Source organism: Teleopsis dalmanni, chromosome 1 (genome assembly GCF_002237135.1).
Source record: "Teleopsis dalmanni isolate 2A chromosome 1, ASM223713v2, whole genome shotgun sequence".
Lineage (NCBI taxonomy): Eukaryota > Metazoa > Arthropoda > Insecta > Diptera > Diopsidae > Teleopsis > Teleopsis dalmanni.
Genome location: NC_051846.1, coordinates 233693267 through 233699551, shown reverse-complemented (window position 1 = coordinate 233699551; position 6285 = coordinate 233693267). Strand labels below are relative to the sequence as shown.

The following is a 6285-nucleotide window of genomic DNA, read 5'->3' as shown; positions in this document are numbered from 1 at the left end:
TGCGGAATATAATTATCTTCTCAGTTTCATTTGAGGTCTAGAACTGAAATAATGTTATATGATAAGATGACCTTAAACAGTACCCTTAGGGAAGATGAGGTGTAAACTTTTTAATTATTATCTAATATCGATTATATATGATGTTCTTGCCAAAGACTTATTACGAAATATTGTACTGTCACTGATAATGGTCGCGTTTCAGTTCTTTAAGTAAGAACCACATAGGTATGTATCTTTACTGCGCCGTATTTAACTCAGTAAGTGATCCGCAATGAATTTGAAGACATTTGGGATCTTTATAGACACCGATATTATATGTTATTTTTGTCATAGGCTTGTTACGAAATTGTGTAGTGTTGGCTAATTAGGGCATTATGCGATAATTTAAAAATGTTTCGCTTGAAAAATTTTGTAATTAAAAAATTAGCCATTAATTAATGGCTACCTATTAAGTGAAAATGATTCGCTCTTCATTCAAACTAAAATTGTAGAAAATTCTAATCTGTTGTGCATCACAGAGAATTATAACGAGTCATATTTTTAACACTCAGAGTACATTAAAAAAAAAACCAAATATAAATAAGTATAAATGTTTTTCTCAGACACTATTTGTACGCATTCACATTCATTACATAAGCATAAATGGCAAATGATTCACGAATCATAGCATATACTTGAGTGGTATGAATGAATGAATAAACTCATCAAAAATGAATGACTCGATCAGGCATTCGTAAAAATTTTGTGTGAGCGCTAGTGTTGGCTAAGCAAAAAATTTGTGTATGCTGAGTTTTATGGTTTTGGTGCTATTTTTTTTGAATGCGAGAAAACCTTGAAAGCCTATTCAGTGGGGTATTTCAATTGCACAAAAAACTCCCCTAGTCCGGAAGGAAAGCTCCTTCAGGAACTGCCGTTAGGTAATACGTCTGAAATCTTAAATCATTAGTCTAGTCGTCACGTCAGAATTCGTCCGTGGATGCTTGTGGAAGCATATCTTCCCGTCGTCGTAGTTGTTTCGCAGCTCTCAATTCACGCATCAGAGAGAAAATATTTAAATCTGCAATCGAGTCTTGGAAAAACGAACAGCAGATGTAATGCATTTTTATCTAACTCTGGGCAAGCAGGATACCAGGGATCCTGTAGTATGTGAAACCTGTAAAGCTAGGCCTTGAAACCACCGTGACCGTGTCACCGTGTCAGAACTTGCGTCAGGTAGAAGTTTAAATCACTGTGTCTTTTTTAATCGATGCTTTTGGTGTTTGTTGTTAACATTGTAAATGCATGTATTTTGTTTGTGTTCTAAAATATTATGTATGCATTAAATTAGGAACTGTTTTAATAGGAAATTGTATGCACAGTTAACAATAGAAGAAAAATTTTTGCGGACTGTGACGTAATACTCATGGATGATTCATAAATCATTTGCATCATGTTTGTGTCGAATCGGGTGGAGTCGTATATTTGAAAAATGGAATTAGAATGCTTATAAATAAAATACAGTAAATGATTCAAGTAGGATTCGAGTATTGAGTGTTTACTGCAGTTCTTTGATGCGTCAGATATGGATTATACACTTTCATCATTAGCAGATTGCTTTATTGCCTCCATATATAAGTAAAATTGATAATTTGGGTTACAATAAAATATATATTGTTAATTAGATATATGACAACTGATTTGATGGTGATATAAAATTTGATCAATAATTGTTAAGTTCTGATTATTAGCACTTAAACGAAACCAAACATGTAATTCTTCTGAAAAGGATCTGACTTTGTTATACTTTTAATTATAATCGTAAGTAATTGTTACACTCATGACGAAATTTTTCTTATGATTTTTGGAAAATAGGACGATATTATGCACATATTTTCAGCTGGGATTTTCATTATATTTTTTAAGTGAAGGTGAAAATTGCATCTACAATTGTTAATTGTATACGTTTTTGTAATGTTTTCAATACAGCTTTAGGCGTAAAAAAAAGGTAACTAATTATTTTACTATTTGTTTTACATTTTATCTACAAATAAATATATATAAATTTATAGAATATTTTAAGAACTAAGGCAATATAAAAAAATTTGTTGTAAATAAAATTTTATAAAATTTTATTGCAACATATATTTACATTGTTTATATTGCATTGTATATTCGCAAATAATATATGCATATGTTAAGAGGAATTAAGAATTTTATTAAATAAATTTCATGGATTTTTAAATTATTTAAAACAGGGCGGACCAAAGCACGGCCCACAGGACTCATACGTCCAGCGACTAATATTTGTGCGGCCCGCGACATGTTTCTAATTTACCACAATTATGCAAATTTTTCTTTGTTATATTTTAGTAACATCATATTATTTTAGTTTTGTTGTATCCCAAATAAATTAATTAAATTTTTTTAAATAATTTAGTATACTTCACGTTTTTTTATTTAGTTGGTAAACATTTTAGTATATATTTCTTTGTATAACTGGGTCAAAAACCTTGTATCCAGTGCCGTAAGTCATTATATTAAAAATAAAATATTTTTCAAATGGCAATAAATTAACGTATGTATTTATTTCTGCGGCCCGCCTACCTATTCAGTGATTTGTATAGGCCTGCGATCTTATCTGGTCTTGACAGTCCTGATTTAAAACATTAATTAAAACATATAAATATAAAATTAATATTTTTATTGAAATAATTTCATTGATTTTTAAATTTTAATAATATAATAATTATCATCTAAAACATAATCTCGTCAATTTAAAGGCGTAACTTTTTTTGTGATACATAAACATAATAATTAGAAAAGAAAATTAAGTTCTTTCAGTTTGAAACATGCAGCCTAGGATTTAAGTCCGTAGTACGCTAATCTTCCGCTCAAGGATATTTTAATTATAAAGCGATTAAAATGCAAATAATAAATAATCAGGATCAGAACAGAACAGAACAGAACCTTTGCAAACAGAAAATGGAAAAATTAATATTTAAACTGAACAAAAACAAATTAACACCAACAAACGCGCTAAGGAAGTTCTTGTAATTTTCCTAGTCTATGTTGATTTCCGAGTTGACAAACTTTTTGTCTGTTTTTAAGCTACGAAAATCCGCTTTGTAAAATTTATTTTGTTGGTTTAGGAATTAAGCTTCAGTGTTGGAAATTATTTCTGTGTTCCCTACTGTAACGGAAAGCAAAAAAATATTAAATGTTCTTTTATTTCAAATAAATGCTACAAAATAACTCAAAACATTATCTGAACTAAGCACTAGATTACTTATTTTTGGCGTCTGAGCAGAGAAGTTCAGATGCTTAATTGTGTATTGTTACTGGTGCTGACCTTTGAATTTCTCACTTCCTTCGAGAAGTAACTAGTAAATAAATATTGTAAATCAAATTTTTTACATTAATAAACTTTTAGAACCAAACCCGTACTATAACTGGAAAATGAAAAAAAATATTTATGATTTATATTTCATGAATTTTTATTATAATCAGCTTATAATTATAATTATATGAAACTCATTACTTCTTCATATTTAAGATAATTATTATTCAGTGTGTTATTCTACATCTGATGTATAAAATAAAAGTACTAATTAAATTTTTCAGCTCAAGTGGTCTTTTTATAAAATAATGTTGTGTGTAAAAATAAAATATTCTGATTTAAAACAGAACTTAAAAAAATAAAAAGGTACAAATCAAAGGTTAAGAGACCATAGCAACCTTTGGTCCGAATATGAAGCTCAGAATCAGCGCACCTTAACCAACTGATCCAAAACCGTACTTGACTTTTATTATTTTATATAAAAATTGTAATATGAATCAAATGGTCCACAAATGGTCAACTAGCCTTCAGAATTTATTTCTAATCAAACAGCAGAGTTAAATACTAATAAAAATTAGTTTATATAATATGTGACAAATAATTATTTAGATTTTAGTCACAATTACCATCACGGTTGTGTTAACGAAAAAAAAAATGTTTACAATTAAAATATTTACAATTTTCATTAAGTTAAAATATTGAATTGTGATTGTGTGAGAGGAAAAAAATTTTTACCATTGAAATGTTTATAATTTTCATTTAATTGAAATATTGAATTCATTAAGTATATGCCAATTTCAATATAAAAGCATACTTACCTGGCGTAGGGGTTACCGTGATCACGAAGGCGGTTCCCTCGGGGCAAAGCTTGACCATTGCACATTCGGTTGAGTAGAACCCTGCGATTATTCCTAATGTGAATAACTCGTGCGTGGAATTTTTGGGTGTCGGGATGGCGTACGCGCCGACCCGGTTAAAGAATACATTCAGATATAATATTTAGGATAATATGTATATCGAATGCAATATAAATGATTGCAATCATTTATTAGAATTGCTTTTTTACATTGACATTAGCTGTATTGAGTGAGAAAAGAATAATGCAAAAAACTTTTAAATTGTTTAACTAATTTTTATATTAACTTTATTAACTTTATTTAATAATTAATAAATAAATAATATTTAAAAAGTATTGAACCAAAATATTTATGTCAATATAAAAAATAATATTAAATTATTATTTTATATAAAAATTGTAATATGAATCAAATGGTCCACAAATGGTCAACTAGCCTTCAGAATTTATTTCTAATCAAACAGCAGAGTTAAATACTAATAAAAATTAGTTTATATAATATGTGACAAATAATTATTTAGATTTTAGTCACAATTACCATCACGGTTGTGTTAACGAAAAAAAAAATGTTTACAATTAAAATATTTACAATTTTGATTAAGTTAAAATATTGAATTGTGATTGTGTGAGAGGAAAAAAATTTTTTAATTTTCATTTAATTGAAATTATGAATTCATTAAGTATATGCCAATTTCAATATAAAAGCATACTTACCTGGCGTAGGGGTTACCGTGATCACGAAGGCGGTTCCCTCGGGGCAAAGCTTGACCATTGCACATTCGGTTGAGTAGAACCCTGCGATTATTCCTAATGTGAATAACTCGTGCGTGGAATTTTTGGGTGTCGGGATGGCGTACGCGCCGACCCGGTTAAAGAATACATTCAGATATAATATTTAGGATAATATGTATATCGAATGCAATATAAATGATTGCAATCATTTATTAGAATTGCTTTTTTACATTGACATTAGCTGTATTGAGTGAGAAAAGAATAATGCAAAAAACTTTTAAATTGTTTAAATAATTTTTATATTAACTTCTTTATTTAATAATTAATAAATAAATAATATTTAAAAAGTATTGAACCAAAATATTTATGTCGATATAAGAAATAATATTAAATTATTATTTTATATAAAAATTGTAATATGAATCAAATGGTCCACTCAACTAGCCTTCAGAATTTATTTCTAATCAAACAGCAGAGTTAAATACTAATAAAAATTAATTTATATAATATGTGACAAATAATTATTTAGATTTTAGTCACAATTACCATCACGGTTGTGTTAACGAAAAAAAAAAATGTTTACAATTAAAATATTTACAATTTTCATTAAGTTAAAATATTGAATTGTGATTGTGTGAGAGGAAAAAAATTTTTACCATTGAAATGTTTATAATTTTCATTAAATTGAAATATTGAATTCATTAAGTATATTCCAATTTCAATATAAAAGCATACTTACCTGGCGTAGGGGTTACCGTGATCACGAAGGCGGTTCCCTCGGGGCAAAGCTTGACCATTGCACATTCGGTTGAGTAGAACCCTGCGATTATTCCTAATGTGAATAACTCGTGCGTGGAATTTTTGGGTGTCGGGATGGCGTACGCGCCGACCCGGTTAAAGAATACATTCAGATATAATATTTAGGATAATATATCGAATGCAATATAAATGATTGCAATCATTTATTAGAATTGCTTTTTTACATTGACATTAGCTGTATTGAGTGAGAAAAGAATAATGCAAAAAACTTTTAAATTGTTTAACTAATTTTTATATTAAATTCTTTATTTAATAATTAATAAATAAATAATATTTAAAAAGTATTGAACCAAAAGTATTTATATCGATATAAAAAATAATATTAAATTATTATTTTATATAAAAATTGTAATATGAATCAAATGGTCCACTCAACTAGCCTTCAGAATTTATTTCTAATCAAACAGCAGAGTTAAATAACATACTAATAAAAATTAGTTTATATAATATGTGACAAATAATTATTTAGATTTTAGTCACAATTACCATCACGGTTGTGTTAACGAAAAAAAAAATGTTTACAATTAAAATATTTATAATTTTCATTAAGTTAAAATATTGA

General features: G+C 27.8%; 3 non-coding genes across 3 annotated transcripts; all 3 read left to right on the top strand.

The window, feature by feature from the left end:
- Positions 1-4126: 4126 nt before the first annotated feature.
- LOC119673622 lies at positions 4127-4290 on the top strand. Its single transcript, XR_005252139.1, has one exon. It is a non-coding gene; the product is annotated as a U1 spliceosomal RNA (small nuclear RNA).
- A 588-nt stretch (positions 4291-4878) lies between these two features.
- LOC119673621 lies at positions 4879-5042 on the top strand. Its single transcript, XR_005252138.1, has one exon. It is a non-coding gene; the product is annotated as a U1 spliceosomal RNA (small nuclear RNA).
- Positions 5043-5635: 593 nt separating this feature from the next.
- On the top strand, positions 5636-5799 carry LOC119673620. Its single transcript, XR_005252137.1, has one exon. It is a non-coding gene; the product is annotated as a U1 spliceosomal RNA (small nuclear RNA).
- The last annotated feature ends 486 nt before the right edge of the window (positions 5800-6285 follow it).